The 16,678-nt window shown below is 54.3% G+C and overlaps 1 pseudogene; it reads left to right on the forward strand.

The window, feature by feature from the left end:
* Window positions 1-15,330: 15,330 nt before the first annotated feature.
* Window positions 15,331-16,128, forward strand: LOC137440499 (acid-sensing ion channel 2 pseudogene; annotated as a pseudogene).
* Window positions 16,129-16,678: the final 550 nt, after the last annotated feature.

The following is a 16,678-nucleotide window of genomic DNA, read 5'->3' on the forward strand; positions in this document are numbered from 1 at the left end:
AACTTCGAGATCATCCAGTCCAACCTCTCACCCAGCACCATCTGATCAACTAAACCATGGCACCAAGGACCCTATCAAGTCTCCTCCTAAACACTTACAGGGATGGGGACTCCACCACCTCCCTGGGCAGCACATCCCAGTGGCCAATCTCTCTTGCTGGAAGAATTTCTTCCTCACCTCCAGCCTGAACCTTCCCTGGCACAGCTTGGGGCTGTGTCCTCTTGTTTTGGTGCTGCTTGCCTGGGAGAAGAGACCAACCCCCACCTGGCTACAACCTCCCTGCAGGGAGTTGCAGAGAGCAAAAAGGTCTCCCCTGAGCCTCCTCTTCTCCAGGCTAAGCAACCCCTCAGCCTGGGGTTGCTCCCTCAGCCTTCTGGACTGCCAGTGCCCGGTGCCAGAGATAGAAGAGAGGATCTTGCCCCACTGCTCTGCTCTGGGGCGACCTCACCTCCACTTCTCTGTCCAGCCATGGAGCCCTCAACACAAGAGGGACACGGACCTGCTGGAAAGGGTCCAGAGGAGGTCACCAAAATGATCAGAGCACTGGAGAACCTCTGCTATGGGGTCAGGCTGAGAGGTTTGGGGCCCGTTCAGCCTGGAGAAGAGAAGACTTTAACTCAGCATTTCACTATCTGCAGGGGACCTGCAGGAAGGCTGGGGAGGGCCTGCTCTGAAGGGCCTGTGGGGATAGGATGAATGGCAATGGTTTGGAACTGGGGCAGGGGAGATTCAGGTTGGGCATTAGGAAGAAGTTCTTCACAAGGAAGGTGATGAGACACTGGAACAGGCTCTCCAGAGAGGTGGTGGTGGCCTCATTCCTGGAGGCATCTAAGGTCAACCTTGATGAGTCTCTGGGCAGCTTGATCTAGTTGAATATGTCTCTGATCAGGGCAGGGAGGTTGGACAAGACGAGCTTTGAGGCTCCTTTCCAATCTAATGCATTCTGTGGTCCTGTGAGCATCCTGGAGCGAGCTGCTTTGGGCTTGTTTCTTTGCAGGCATCACCATCTAGTGCAGCTCACTGGAACTTCATCTTTGCCCTTTGGTTCCTGGCCTGCACTTGCAGCAAATCGTTGGAGCTGGGGGCAGGGGGGAGGAGAGCAGATGTTTAATAACTGATGATTAGCATCTGATGTCTGATAACAGATGCTTCCTTAACGAGGCACTGCACAAAGCTCTTCGTTCTTCTTTACCTTGAAACAGTTCTCAGAGGGTGCATGGTTCCTGCAGCCAGGATGATGGCAGCACTCACTGCTGGATCCTAGGATAGGATAGGATAGGATAGGATAGGATAGGATAGGATAGGATAGGATAGGATAGGATAGGATGGAATGGAATGGAATGGAATGGAATGGAATGGAATGGAATGGAACGGAACAGAACAGAACAGAACAGAATAGAATAGAATAGAATAGAATAGAATAGAATAGAATAGAATAGAATAGAATAGAATAGAATAGAATTAACCAGGTTGGAAGAGTCCTTTGAGATCATCAAGTCCAACCTATCACCCAACACCATCTGATCAACTAAACCATGGCACCAAGTGCCTCATCCAGGCTCTTCCTAAACACCTCCAGGGTTAGGGATTCCACCACCTCCCTGGGCAGCACATCCCAATGGCCAATCTCTCTCTCTGTGCAGAATTTCTTCCTCACCTCCAGCCTAAACCTCCCCTGGCACAGCTTGAAACTGTGTCCTCTTGTTCTGGTGCTGCTTGCCTGGGAGAAGAGACCAACCCCCACCTGGCTCCAACCTCCCTGCAGGGAGTTGCAGAGAGCAAGAAGGTCTCCCCTGAGCCTCCTCTTCTCCAGGCTAAGCAACCCCAGCTCCCTCAGCCTCTCCTCACAGGGCTGTGCTCCAAGGAACACCAAGAGCATCTCCTGCTGCCTGCCAATGAGGTGCACTCTGTGTACTCCTCCTCAGTTTGATCTTTGTCAGATCCAAAGCAATCTCTGCCCTGGTGAGCCCACATCTGGAATACTGAGTCTAGTTCTGGGCTCCTCAGTTCAGGAGGGACAGCGATCTGCTGGAGAGAATCCAAGGAGGGTTACCAGGGTGATGAAGGGACTGCAGCACTGCCTGGGGAGGAGAGGCTGAGAGCCCTGGGGCTGTGCAGTGTAGAGAGGAGAAGGCTGAGAGGGGATTTAATAAATGTTTGTAAATATCTGAGGGCTGGGGGTCAGGAGGGAGGGGACAGGGACAGGCTCTGCTCTGTTACACCCTGTGATAGGCCAAGGAGCAATGGATATCAACTCCAGCACAGGAGGTTCCACCTCAACACGAGGAGGAACTTCTGCACTGTGAGGGTCCCAGAGCCCTGGAGCAGGCTGCCCAGAGAGGTTGTGGAGTCTCCTTCTCTGGAGCCTTTCCAGCCCTGTCTGGATGTGTTCCTGTGGGACCTGTGCTGGATTCTCTGCTCCTGCTCTGGCAGGGGCTTGGACTTGATGATCTCTTTGGAGGTCCCTTCCAACCCCTAACATCCTGTGAGCCTTGAGTGACTAACAGACAAAGCCACAGGACTGCCCAAAGGTTTTGTGCCTTGGGAGTCCTGACCTCTGCAGGAAGACAATGATTTAACAGAGGGGATGTGAATCAGCAGCAGGCTGCACAGGGCAGGGTTGTGCAGTCTCCTTCTCTGGAGACACTCAAAAGCTGCCTGGTTGTGTCCCTGTGTGATCTGCTCTGGGTGATGCTGCTCTTGCAGGGGTGGGGTTGGACTGGATGATCCTTTGAGGCCCCTTCCAGCCCCTGACATTCTGTGAGTCTTATGTTCACTCTGATCTAACTTTAATTCCTGGTTTCAAAACACCCTCAAAATCCCCAGGTTTGGGGTTTGGCTGGACTTTTTCGGGGTTGAGGGTTGGGTTTGGTTTGGTTTGGTTTGGTTGGGTTTGGTTGGGTTGGGTTGGGTTGGGTTTGGTTTGGTTTGGTTTTGTTTGCTTTGTTTTGGTTGTGTTTGGTCTGGTTTGGTTGGGTTGGGTTGGGTTTGGTTGGGTTTCATTTGGTTTGGTTTCATTTGGTTGGGTTGGGTTTGGTTTGGTTTGGTTTAGTTTGGTTGGGTTGGGTTGGGTTTGGTTGGGTTTCATTTGGTTTGGTTTGGTTGGGTTTGGTTGTGTTGTGTTGGGTTTGGTTGGGTTGGGTTGGTTGGGTTTGGTTTGGCTTGGTTTGGTTTGGTTGGTTGGGTTTGGTTGGGTTTGGTTGGGTTGGGTTTGGTTTGGTTGGGTTTGGTTGTGTTGGGCTGGGTTTGGTTGGGTTGGGTTGGTTGGGTTTGGTTTGGTTTGGTTTGGTTTGGTTTGGTTTGGTTGGTTTGGTTTGGTTGTGTTTGGTTTGGTTGGGTTGGGTTTGGTTTGGTTGGGTTGGGTTTGGTTTGGTTTGGTAGGGTTGGGTTGGGTTTAGTTTGGTTGGGTTGGTTTGGTTGGGTTTGGTTTGGTTTTGTTTGGTTTGGTTGGGTTGGGTTGGGTTTGGTTTGGTTTGGTTTGGTTTGGTTTGGTTGGGTTGGGTTTGGTTTGGTTTGGTTGGTTTGGTTGGTTTGGTTGGGGTGGGTTGGGTTTGGTTGGGTTTCATTTGGTTTGGTTTCATTTGGTTGGGTTGGGTTTGGTTTGGTTTGGTTTAGTTTGGTTGGGTTGGGTTTGGTTGGGTTTCATTTGGTTTGGTTTGGTTGGGTTTGGTTGTGTTTGGTTTGGTTGTGTTTGGTTTGGTTTGGTTGGGTTTGGTTGTGTTGGGTTGGGCTTGGTTGGGTTTGGTTGGTTGGGTTTGGTTTGGTTTGGTTTGGTTTGGTTTGCTTGGGTTGGGTTTGGTTGGGTTTGGTTGGGTTTGGTTGGGTTTGGTTGGGTTGGGTTTGGTTTGGTTTGGTTTGGTTGTGTTTGGTTTGGTTTGGTTGTGTTTGGTTTGGTTTGGTTGGGTTGGGTTGGGTTTGCTTTGGTTTGGTAGGGTTGGGTTTGGTTTGGTTGTGTTTGGTTGTGTTTGGTTTGGTTTGGTTTGGTTTGGTTTGGTTTGGTTTGGTTTGGTTGGGTTGGGTTGGGTTGGGTTTGGTTTGGTTTGGGTTGGGTTGGGTTGGGTTTGGTTTGGTTTGGTTTGGTTTGGGTTTGGTTTGGTTTGGTTTGGGTTGTTTGGGTTTGGTTTTCCCCCAGTTGATTCTTCTGGCAGACTTATTATTTCCCATTTTATTCCCCCCTTCCTCCTCCTCCTCTCCCCAAATGTCACTCTCCAGCTTCTCTACAAATAGCTCTGCCTGACCTGAAAAGGCTTTTCCACTGATCAGATAATTTATCTTAAAAGCTCTGCCAAGTGAGAGCAGTGAGTCACCCATGCCTCTGCAAAGCTGGTACCAGCCTGCTTCACCAGCCAGGCCAGCAGAGCTCACACCCACAGGCAGGGAGTGCTCAGCAGCTTGGCTTTCTTCCTCCCTGATGCCATCAAAGCAGGGAAAAGAGCTCTCCTCTGTGTCTCCTGGAATTAACTTCCTGCCCTTCCATGCACAGGAGAGCAGCCAGGGCATCAGGGATAGAGGCTTGGTGATGCATTTGCAGATGGGAATGGGCCAGGATGTGCTTGCAGGCAATATTTGTCTCTGCCTGAATGTCAACAGCTGAAGAGGACCCACAGGAAGGCTGAGAAGGGACTGGTCAGAAGGGCCTCTGGGGATAGGAGAAGAGGCAATGGCTTGAAACCAGAGAAGGGGAGACTTAGGTGGAATATCAGGAGGAAGTTGTGCACAATGAGGGTGGTGAAATGCTGCCCAGGGATAGAATAGAATAGAATAGAATAGAATAGAATAGAATAGAATAGAATAGAATAGAATAGAATAGAATAGAATTAACCAGGTCAGAAAAGACCTCAGAGATCATCAAGCCCAACCTCTCACCCAGCACCATCTGATCAACTAAACCATGGCACCAAGTGCCTCATCCAGGCTCTTCCTTAAACACCTCCAGGGATGGGGACTCCACCACCTCCCCATGCAGCACATCCCAGTGGCCAATCTCTCTTGCTGGGAAGAATTTATTCCTCACCTCCAGCCTAAACCTCCCCTGGCACAGCTTGAGAGTGTGGCCTCTTGTTCTGCTGCTGCTTGCCTGGCAGAAGAGACCAACCCCCACCTGGCTACAACCTCCCTGCAGGGAGTTGGAGAGAGCAAGAAGGTCTCCCCTGAGCCTCCTCTTCTCCAGGCTAAGCAACCCCAGCTCCCTCAGCCTCTCCTCCCAGGGCTGTGCTCCAGACCCCTCCCCAGCTTTCTTGCCTTTCTCTGGACACCTTCCAGCAGCTCAACCTCTTTCCTAACCTGAGGAGCCCAGAACTGGACACAGGACTCCAGGTGTGGCCTCAGCAGTGCTGAGCACAGGGCACAAGGACTTCCCTGCTCCTGCTGGCCACACTCTTCCTGCTGCAGGCCAGGATGCCCTTGGCCTTCTTGGCCCCCTGGGCACCCTGCTGGCAATTGGCACAGGGAGGTCTCTCCTGGGGAGCAGTGAGCACTGTCTGCCTCACCTCATCTCCCAGCTTTGGCAGCAGGGTAGCAATTATCTGTTAGATTGGGTTTTATTTTGTGCCTTGTTTTCTCAGCTCAGCCACTTGAGGAAGGCCAATCAGGGTTGCCAAGGCAATGCAAGGATGACTTCTTAATTTTGGAGGATCCTTGCTCTTAATTATCCTGCAAACTGGGATCCCATGAAAACTGCTGCCTTTGGAGACTGTCAGTGAAGAGCTGGCACTGAAGGAGAACTTCTGAAGGAGGAAAAGTTAATGAAGACATCTTTGGGCAAAAGAATGGGAGGGGAAGACAAAAAACCCCAAGGCAAATATTTCAGGGAGTTTCCTCAGCCTGTTTCATGTGCTGATGGGAACAAACAGCTGGCAATACCCAGAAACAAGGACCTGGAATGGGTCCTGAACTTGAATTATTCCCAGCAGACAGGCTGGAGGGAAGGGATCCCTCCAGAGTGACCTGGACAGGCTGCAGAGCTGGGCCCAGGACAACCTCAGGAGGTTCAACAAACCAAGGGCAAGGTCCTGCAGCTGGGGCAGGGCAATCCCAAGCACTACTAAAGGCTGGGCAGGGTCTGGCTTGAGAGCAGCCCAGAGGTGGAGACTCCACCACCTCTCTGAGCAGCCTGCTCCAGTGCTCCACTACCCTTGAAGTACAGAAGTTCCTCCTCATGTGTAGATGGAACTCTCTGTCTTCAGGCTGGTGTCTGTTACTCCTAGTCCTGTCTGGGGGCACCACTAGAAAAATCCTGGTCCCACCCTCCTGACATCCAACCTTTAAGTATTGATCAGCATTGACCAGATCCCCCCTCAGGCTGCTCTTCTCCAGGCTAAAAAGACCAAGTTCTCTCAGTCTTTCCTCTTAAGAGAGGTGCTCCCTAATCCTCTTTGAAGCCTTTGGATCCCTGCTCCAGGCAGGAACCACACCAGGCAAGACTTGAGGTCAACATGCTGCATTAGAAAAGTGAGGCCACTGCACCCCCAGAACCTTTGGAAGCCAAGAAATGCAACTGGCTTGAGAGCAGCCCTGGAGAAAAGGCCTTGGGGGTGCTGGGGAAGGAGAAGCTCAGCAGGAGCCAGCAGGGAGCACTTGCAGCCCAGAGAGCCAAGCAGAGCCTGGGCTGCAGCCAGAGAAGTGTGGCCAGCAGGGCCAGGGAGGGGATTCTGCCCCTCTGCTCCACTCTGCTGAGACCACAGCTGGAGCACTGGGGCCAGCTCTGGAGCCTCTGTGCCAGGAAGGATCTGGAGGTGCTGGAAGGTATCCAGAGCAGGGCCAGAAGGAGGAGCAGAGGGCTGGAGCTGCTCTGCTGTGAGGACAGACTGAGGGAGTTGGGGTTGTGCAGTCTGGAGAAGGCTGGGCAGCACATTCCAGTGGCCAATTCCTCTTTCTGTGAAGACCTTTCTCCTCACCTCCAGCCTAAACCTCCCCTGGCACAGCTTGAGACTGTGTCCTCTTGTTCTGGTGTTGGGTGCCTGGGAGGAGTCTGCTGTGGGTGGCCCTGCTTTAGCAGGGGGGTTGGACTGGGCTGTGCTCCAGAGGCCTCTTCCAACCCCACAGCATGCTGTGGGGGGGCTGGGATTCCAGGATGCCTTTAAGTTCTTTCCTAATTTGAGTATTTTTAGTCATCTTTCAAGGAGTCTTCCCCACCCCCCCCCCCGACCTTTCCTTTCCCCCTCCCTTTCCTTTAATTACTTTAATTGCTTTCATTTCTATACCATTGTAAATCCAATCATCTTATTACACACATCAAAATGCAATCACAGTATCAGCTTTATACACACACACACACACACACACACACACACACACACACACACATATATCTCCATATATAAGTCATTTAATAGAGCCAAAGCTCTACTTTGGAAGGGAGAGGTTTCAATTCCATGGGAAGCATCAGCATTCAGCATTGTATTCCCATTTGGAAGGGCAAACCCAGCTGAGGCAGCCAACCTCTCTCAGTTAATTGCAGCTCTGGGGCCCCAGCAGCTTGAAGGCAGTGGCAGTAAGCAGCTGGGGGATAAGAGGGGCCCAAATGGTCAGGGGGGATGCTGTGAGATGAAGGGAGACTTGTCTGACCATGGACAGAGAATCATGGAATTGTCAGGGCTGGAAGGGACCTCAAGGCTCAGCCAGTCCCAACCCTCTGCCATGCCCAGGGACACCTCACACCACAGCAGGTTGCTCACAGCCACCTCCAGCCTGGCTGCAAACACCTCCAGCCAGGAGGCTTCCACCACCTCCCTGGGCAGCCTGGGCCAGGCTCTCACCACCCTCCTGGGGAACAACTTCTTCCTCACAGCCAATCTCAATCTCCCCACTTCTAGTTCTGCTCCATCCCCCCCAGTCCTATCCCTCCCTGACACCCTCAAAAGTCCCTCCCCAGCTTTCTTGGAGCCCCCTGCAGATCCTGCAAGGCCACAATGAGGTCTCCTGGGAGCCTTCTCTTCTCCAAACCGAACAGCCCCAACTCCCTCACACTGTCACCATAGAAGAGGTTTCCCAGGCCTCTGCTCATCCTCCTGGCCCTGCTCTGGACTTCTTGAGCAAAGTTCTTCCTTTTGAGACACTCCCTTTTTACAAGGAATCCCAAAGACAAGGCAGGGAGAGGATGGGGACAAGTTTAGAATAGAATAGAATAGAATAGAATAGAATAGAATAGAATAGAATAGAATAGAATAGAATAGAATAGAATAGAATAGAATAGAATAGAATAGAATAGAATAGAATAGAATAGAATTAACCAGGTTGGAAAAGACCTCAGAGATCACCATCTGATCAACTCAACCATGGCATCAAGTGCCTCATCCAGGCTCTTCTTAATCACCTCGAAGGATGGGGACTCCACCACCTCCTTGGGCAGCACATCCCAGTGGCCAATCTCTGTTTCTATGAAGAACTTCTTCCTAACAACCAGTCTAAACCTCCCCTGGCACAGCTTGAGACTGTGTCCTCTTGTTCTGCTGCTGCTTGCCTGGGAGAAGAGACCAACCCCCACCTGGCTACAACCTCCCTGCAGGGAGTTGCAGAGAGCAAGAAGGTCTCCCCTGAGCCTCCTCTTCTCCAGGCTAAGCAACCCCAGCTCCCTCAGCCTCTCCTCCCAGGGCTGTGCTCCAGACCCCTCCCCAGCTTTCTTGCCCTTCTCTGGACACCTTCCAGCAGCTCAACCTCTTTCCTAAGCTGAGGAGCCCAGAACTGGACACAGGACTCCAGGTGTGGCCTCAGCAGTGCTGAGCACAGGGCACAAGGACTTCCCTGCTCCTGCTGGCCACACTCTTCCTGCTGCAGGCCAGGATGCCCTTGGGGAGATTCCCATTGGCCTCCAGGAGAAAATGTTTCCCCAAGAGAACAGTCAGAGACTGGAATCATCTCCCAGGGGACCTGGTGGAGTGCCCTACACTGGTCAGGTTTTAGACTCAGCTTGCCAGGGCAGAGGGCCAGCTCATTTCTATTACAACATCAGCTCGAGAGGTTGGATCAGAGGAGCCTTGGAGTCCCTTCCAACCTGGCTTTCTGTCTGGTTCTTTTTCAAGGCCTCCTCACCGTGGGCCAAGTGCTTCCTGGCTTATCCTCCAAGTGCCTCCTGTCCTTCTTTATTGCATGGAGATGCTGTGAAACCCAAGCCCCTGTGGGAATCCACTGGGGACCTTGTCCTGGCGCTCAGTGCAACCACACTAACGATCTGCTGCTGGGCCAGGGATGGTGAACACCTCCTGGCCTGCAGCCATCACTGCTTTTCCTTTTGCTTCTTTCTTCTCCTGATCAGTCCCAGAGGGAAATGTTAAGCCAACAAATTGGCAGCAGACACAGCAATCCCCAGTGCCAAGGAGAGGGCTGTGGGCCAGAGTGGTGTGGGCCATGTGCTGAACCACAGAGAGGGGGGCAAAATAATCCCCTTTTATCTTGAAAGCAGCCCCTTGCTCTGCCTGCCAGGCCAGTCCTGGCTTCCCCACTGCAAACCCTGCACAGAATCACAGCTTGGTGGTGGTTGGAAGAGACCTCTGGGTCCCTTCTAGCCCAACCCCCCTGCTAAAGCAGGCTCGCCTGGGACATGCTTCTAGGAGGGCTCTGGTGGGGCTGTGGAAGCAGAGTAGAACACACCGGTGGAGGGAGTCCCCTTCATCTCTTCTCCTTCCCCGAAGCAACTCATTCTCCTCGTGTTGTAGGGCTGCATCCCAACCCTGAGAGGTGCAACGTGGGCTTGAGGCACAAGAGGGCAGGCACAGGCTGTGTAATCGAGAGGGGACTCCAGCTCTGCTCCTGGTGCTCCTCAGCCACCCTGGCCCTGCTGCCCTCCTCCCCTGCTCCGTCCCTGTAAGGGAGGAGCAATCGGGGGGGGTGTGTGTCCGTGTGAGTGTTTCCTGAGGCTCCGGTCTGCCGGGCCTGGCTGGCTCCTCTGTCCTTGGTCCTGAAGGAGATCTGAAGCAGCAAGGTCTGAAAGGGACATTCAGAGGCCACCGTTGGGCTACGAGCTCCCAAAGCAGCTACTTTGCCCCCTCAGAGATGCAACTCCCAGCACTGTGTGCCCCAAGGAAGGGGAGTGCAGGGCTCCTTATCCATCTCAGAGGCTTTTAAGGGAGTTCCCAGGCTGATTTGTCCCTCCCATGCACATCCCCCTGCAGAGAGGTCAGTTAGGTGGTTTGTGAGAGGTGCCAGCACCCCCTCACCAGCCCTCACAAACCAATCTCCTCCATTCTTGCTGGTGTCACCCCCCAGGCACAATCAGAGCTGTTTTCTTCCCCTCTCAGGACATGTTGGCCAACAGCAGCTGCTGGGCACAACCTGAGCCACAGGCACTTGCTGGAGAGCATTTGTCCCTCCTGATTTGTCCCCAACCCCTTAAGCAGTGCAGTGAAGCCAGGTAAGATTGTGTCAGTGCTGGGCATGGTGCTGGGCATGGGGTGCTGGGCATGGTGCTGGGCATGGTGCTCATTCCTCCAGACTGCAGCCAGAGCACTCTGCAGAGTTAAATAACAAAAGCAGCAGATGGTTTATGGTGGGAATCACAGAACCCAGGAGTGCATGGGGAGCAACTGAAGACACTAAAGCACCGAGGCAGATAATGCAGGTGGTGGGGAGAGGAGGGAGATCTGCAGATGGCTTGGTCATGGGTGGGAAAGAGAGCCCATTCCTGCCAGGGAGTGTCTAGGGAGGGAATAGTCTTGTCCTTGGCCATGGGGAGATGGTGAGCACAAGGGCAGACAGTGAGCAAGGTCTGGAGCCCAGGAAGAAAGGTGCTGTGGCCACTCTCCTTAGCTGCCTTCATTGTGGCTCACACATTGCTTGGACCTGCTCCACACTGCCTTCTCCTGCAGTGTGCCCAGGCAGCCAAGAGGGCCAAGGGCATCCTGGCCTGCATCAGGAACAGTGTGGCCAGCAGGAGCAGGGAGGTCATTCTGCCCCTGTACACTGCACTGCTTAGGCCACACCTTGAGTCCTGTGTCCAGTTCTGGGCTCCTCAGTTTAGGAAGGAGGTTGACTTGCTGGAAGGTGTCCAGAGAAGGGCAACAAAGTTGGTGAGGGGTTTGGAACACAGCCCTGTGAGGAGAGGCTGAGGGAGCTGGGGTTGCTTAGCCTGCAGAAGAGGAGGCTCAGGGGAGATCTTCTTGATCTCTGCAACTCCCTGCAGGGGGGTCATAGACAGGCAGAGGTTGGTCTCTTCTCCCAGGCAAGCAGCAGCAGAACAAGAGGACACAGTCTCAGGCTGTGCCAGGGGAGGTTTAGTCTGGAGGCTAGGAGGAAGTTTTACACAGAGAGAGTGATTGCCCATTGGAATGTGCTGCCCAGGGAGGTGGTGGAGTCACCATCATGGGAGGTATTTAGGAGGAGACTTGATGGGGTGCTTGGTGCCATGGGTTAGTTGATTAGGTGGTGTTGGATGATAGGTTGGACACAATGATCTTGGAGGTCTCTTCCAACCTGGTCTATTCTATTCTATTCTATTCTATTCTATTCTATTCTATTCTATTCTATTCTATTCTATTCTATTCTATTCTATTCTATTCTATCCTATCCTATCCTATCCTATCCTATCCTATCCTATTCTTTCTATTCCACTCTACTCTACTCTACTCTACTCTACTCTACTCTACTCTACTCTACTCTACTCTACTCTACTCTACTCTATTCTCCACCCCTCCTGGTCAGGGTATGGCGAGGTGCAGGAGGTTTTCTGGCCTGACCTTGGCTGAATTTCTGTCTGTTAACAAAGAGGCACAGCTCTGTTTAGCCAGCAGTGGGCTTGCTCTGAGAGCCTGAGTTTCAGTCACCAGCAGAGATGCAGCAGGAGGGAGCAGAGTGTGCATTTTAGGGCTGATGTGGGTTCATACCAAGAGGAAACCAGCCTCTGCTGGCACCTCCTGCTCCCTCTGCACCTTGGCTAGTCATGGCCTTGATACAACCCTGGAGCCTTCAGGCTATGGAAGAAGGCTTCATCTTTAGGGCACTGAAAGACCTGCCAGGAAATTCCACTCATGGCTCTGTTGCAAGATTCCTGCTCACAGAATTCCAGAATCCCTGAGTGGTGAGGGTTAGAAGGAAGCTCTGGAGGTCCTCTGGTCCAACCCCCTGCTAAGGCAGGTACACCTAGACCAGGCTGCAGAGGAACGAGCCCATTGTCTTCTGTCTGCCTCAGTTTCCCTGCTGTGAAGTGGAGGCAGTAGCCCAGTGCTGCCATGCAGCATTAGGGAGGAGTAGCTCAGCCCCAGAGATGCTCCCATAGGACAACCTGGGCTGGGAGATCATAGAGTCATAGAGTCAGTCAGGGTTGGAAGGGACCACAAGGATCATCTAGTTCCAACCCCCCTGCCATGGGGAGGGACACCCCACACTAGATCAGCCTGGCCAGAGCCTCAGATGCCACAGCTGGGCTCACATTTGGCTCCCAGAGCCACAAGTGGCTTTGGAGGTAGCACAAGCTGAAGCTGCCTTCTCTCTGGGTGAAGATTACCAGGGTGGCTTGGGGGGCTCAGGTGGCCAGGGGACAAGGGATTCAGGGGGCCAGCAGTGGAGGTGAAGCACCTGGAAAGCTGAAGAACCTGAAGAGCTGAAAGGGCCAAAGAGTGCAGAGAGCAAAGGCTCTGCCAGGCTCTGCTCTCATGGGGACAGCACTTGGGGGGTTAAACACAAAACCTGAGCTCACTTTGCCCCTGATAATCTTTGGGTTTGTCTTGGGGGTAACTTCTCAGATGGCTGAAAGTTGCTGGCCACCAGACTGCAGGCTGTGATAGACTCTCTTTCTGCTTTGCCCCTCTGCTTCCACCTCATCCAAGATGGGAAAGTCACCTCCTGGGTGCTGCTTTGGCTCCTGGGCCCCTCACCTGCCATGGTGCTGGGTGCTGTACAGAGAGCAAAAATGGGTTTTGCTTCTGGGTCTGAACAACATCAGGCAAAGATTCTGGTCTGCACTGAGGTCATGGAATCATCTGAGCTGGAAAAGACCATCAAAAGATCATCAATCTCAACCATCAACCCAACACCCCCATGGCCACTAAACCATGTCCCCAGCTGCCATGGCCACACAACTCTGAGACACCTCCAGGGTTGGGGACTCCACCATCTCCCTAGGCAGCCTGCTCCAATGCCAGGTGATATGGGAAGGAGCTACCCCAGAGCCTGCTCACCCTCCAGCACCTTTCATCTCCAGGCTGAGCCCCACTCAATCCCACCTCCTGCAGCGTGCACCAAGGATGTTCATAGTATCAGTATCATAGAATCAGTCAGGGTTAGAAGGGACCACAAGGATCAGCCAGTTCCAACACCCCTGCCATGGGGAGGGACACCCCACACTAGATCAGCCTGGCCAGAGCCTCAGCCAGCCTGGCCTTAAACACCTCCAGGGCTGGGGCCTCAACCACCTCCCTGGACAACCCATTCCAGGGCTTCACCACTCTCATGGGGAAGAACTTCCTCCTCCCCTCCAGCCTGAATCTCCCCACCTCCAGCTTCATTCCATTCCCCCTAGTCCTATCACTATCCTGATATCCTGATATGTTCTTGTGTATGGAGGCACCATTACAGGATTTTTGCAGCATCTCTTGGGTAGGAAACCATCCCAAATTTCCCTCCCTCACACCTCCTCCTTCCAAACCTCCTGGCTGAATGCACAGCTGGGAGCTTCTTCTCCAAACACATCCATCACAGCTGCCTTCCTGCAGCAAGCAAAACAGCTGGAGAGCCTGCTGGCTTAAAGTCTTCCAGAGTCTTGAGCCTGGGGGTGCACTGGGTTTGGTTGAGTTTGGGCTAGTTCTCCCCACAGCTTTGGCTGAGATGGGGCTGGTTGTCCCCACACCTTTGGATGAGATGGGGCTGGTTGTCCCCACACCTTTGGCTGAGATGGGGTTAGCTCTCCCCACACCTTTGGCTGAGATGGGGCTGGTTCTCCCCACAGCTTTGGCTGAGATGGGTTTAGCTCTCCCCACACCATTGGCTGAGATGGGGTTAGCTCTCCCCACAGCTTTGGCTGAGATGGGGCTGGTTGTCCCCACAGCTTTGGCTGAGATGGGGCTGGTTGTCCCCACAGCTTTGGCTGAGATGGGGCTGGTTCTCCCCACAGCTTTGGCTGAGATGGGGTGAGCTCTCCCTACAGCTTTGGCTGAGATGGGGCTGGTTCTCCCCACAGCTTTGGCTGAGATGGGGTGAGCTCTCCCTACAGCTTTGGCTGAGATGGGGCTGGTTCTCCCCACAGCTTTGGCTGAGATGGGGCTGGTTCTCCCCACAGCTTTGGCTGAGATGGGGCTGGTTCTCCCCATGGCATCTTCGATGAGAACTAACTCCATCTCAGCCAAACCCAGTCCAGGAGGCTATAGGAGCTGCTGGGCACAGCCTCCCCCCAGGAACCCCAGCGAGACATGGCTGCTGCAGACTCCCCCCGCGGCAGGAGCTGGAGGTCTCCGATGGCAGTGCCCTCTCTCTGCCCTCCCCAGGCTACCACTCAGCCGCGGGGCTCTGGCTCGATGCATGACTCACGGCTCCTTCCCCCTGTCGAGAGTCCTGGAGTGAAGAGAAGCTCTGAGACAGGGAGAGAAGGGATGGAGGATGCTGCAGCTCCTCTCCTCCTGCTGCCTGTCCCCCACCGAGTCCTGCCCTGCCTGGCTCTGTGCTCCGAGCTGCTGTGTGCCAGAGGGGAAGGCTTCATGCTGCTGTTTCCTGCCCTGCTCCGTCTGCCTCTGCGTGCATGCACGGAGCTCAGAAGCAGTTCCTCCCCCCCGCTTCTCCCCCTTCTATTTTTTCATTGGTTTCAAGCCTTTCCCTCGCCCTTTTCCTCTCGCCCTTTCCCTCTCGCCCTTTTCCTCTCGCTGAACGACCTGCCCACCTTCCCCCGAGAGAAGCCCCTCACAAATAACCCCGGCAGCCTGACCGGGGGATTTCGGGGGGTGGCAATTCTTCGGCGCCCAAAATGGAGGGGGGGTGAGGGGTGGAGGGGGGCTGAGAGAGATGCCTGAATCCAGCGGCTCCCATCCTCGGAGCACCGGATGGGGCTGAAAGCCTCTTCGCTCCGCAAGCCAGCAGCAGCCCTGGGCTTTCTGCACTAGTGAACCGGCTGCGAGCTGCCTGCGCTTGTTTTAAGCTGGCTCGCCGGCTCCATCGCATCCCGTTGGACGCGTGTGTGTGCATGTGTGCCCGGGTAGAGGGGGAGGACCTCCTCTCCATTGGCTCAGCCTTCCCTGCCCACCCCCAGCTCGTCCACATCACCTTGGTGTCTCCCTAAATAAAACCAGCCCTTTCCCATCGCGCCGGGGAAAATCGAGAGCCAGAGTTTGAATGGATTGGAGATAAATATTTACCCCGAGGAAGCCGCCGCGGAGCTCCTGGGGGTGGGGGGTGGGGAAACTGGCGGCAGCCGGCCTGAGATTCTCCTCCTCTCTGCTGCCTCTCCAAGGGTTTAATTACTTTCCAGAGGGGAGGGGAGAGAGCCGGCTCCCAGCCGCGGCCGCGGACTGACCCAGGATTTAAGTAACTCTTCCCCTGATGGATCTGAAGGACAGCCCCAGCGAGGGCAGCATGGGCAGCCTGCAGCCCTCCAGCATCCAGATCTTTGCCAACACCTCCACGCTCCACGGGATCCGGCACGTCTTCGTCTACGGGCCGGTGACCGTCCGGCGCCTGCTCTGGACCTTGGCCTTCGTGGGCTCCCTGGGTCTGCTCCTGGTGGAGAGCTCGGACCGGGTGGCTTTCTACTTCTCCTACCAGCACGTCACCAAAGTGGACGAGGTGGTGGCCAACAGCTTGGTCTTCCCTGCTGTCACCATCTGTAACCTCAACGAGTTTCGCTTCTCCCGGCTCACCACCAACGACCTGTACCACGCCGGGGAGCTCCTGGCGCTGCTGGATGTCAACCTGCAGATCCCCAACCCCCACCTGGCCGACCCGGCCGTCCTGGCCGTCCTCCAGGAGAAGGCCAACTTCAAGCAGTACAAACCCAAAGTTTTCAACATGCAGGAGTTCCTGGCCAGGGTTGGCCACGACCTGAAGGATATGATGCTGTACTGCAAGTTCAAAGGCCAAGAGTGCAACCATGAGGACTTCAAAACTGTGAGTAGGAGCGGCAGGTGCTCTGCTTTCCTCTTCTTTGGGCGTGCGGACCACGGTGGTGGCGCAGGGCCAGGGCAGGGTTGGAGGTCCCTGGCCACGCTGTGGTGAGTGAGTGGTGGCTGGTGGGCTCTGGCAGAGGAGGAGAAGGCAGCCTGTTGAGCTGAAGTTTGCTAGATGCAGTGCTGATGGGGGTTATGTGGGTCCAGCCCCTGCGAGGGGCTCGCTGCAGGGCCAGCCTCTGTCCTGCCTGAGGCCCACAGCATCCAGGTGGCTGCTTGGTGTCAGAGCAGGGTGTCAGATGGGTTCTGCTGAGCGTCAGAGGGGGCTTGGGGAGGTCTCTTGCTATGGCCAGTGGATGTCAGCCTGCTGAAGAAAGTGGAGAGGGCTGGAAAGAGGCCAGCCAAGAGGGGCAGATGTTCAGGGGTGGTCTGAGTGATGTCCTTTAGCCAGCTGCATTTCTCTGGGTGTTTTGAGCTGTGCTGAAATCGTGGAAAGGGAAATGCTTCTGCTTGCTTCTGGTGGTTGTGCCTCATAAATCCTCGTTTGTTGTGTGGTGTTGGGCAGTGGGCAGCAGCTTGTTACCTTCCTGGTGATGTGTTAAAGAGAAGAGGAAAAGCAATCCGGGCTCAGCTCTGATCCTGTCTGCTCTCAGGCTGGT

This window comes from Melanerpes formicivorus, unplaced genomic scaffold, assembly GCF_026170545.1.
Source record: "Melanerpes formicivorus ecotype bairdi unplaced genomic scaffold, bMelFor1.0.p_v2 SCAF_3097, whole genome shotgun sequence".
NCBI classification, from domain to species: Eukaryota; Metazoa; Chordata; class Aves; order Piciformes; family Picidae; genus Melanerpes; species Melanerpes formicivorus.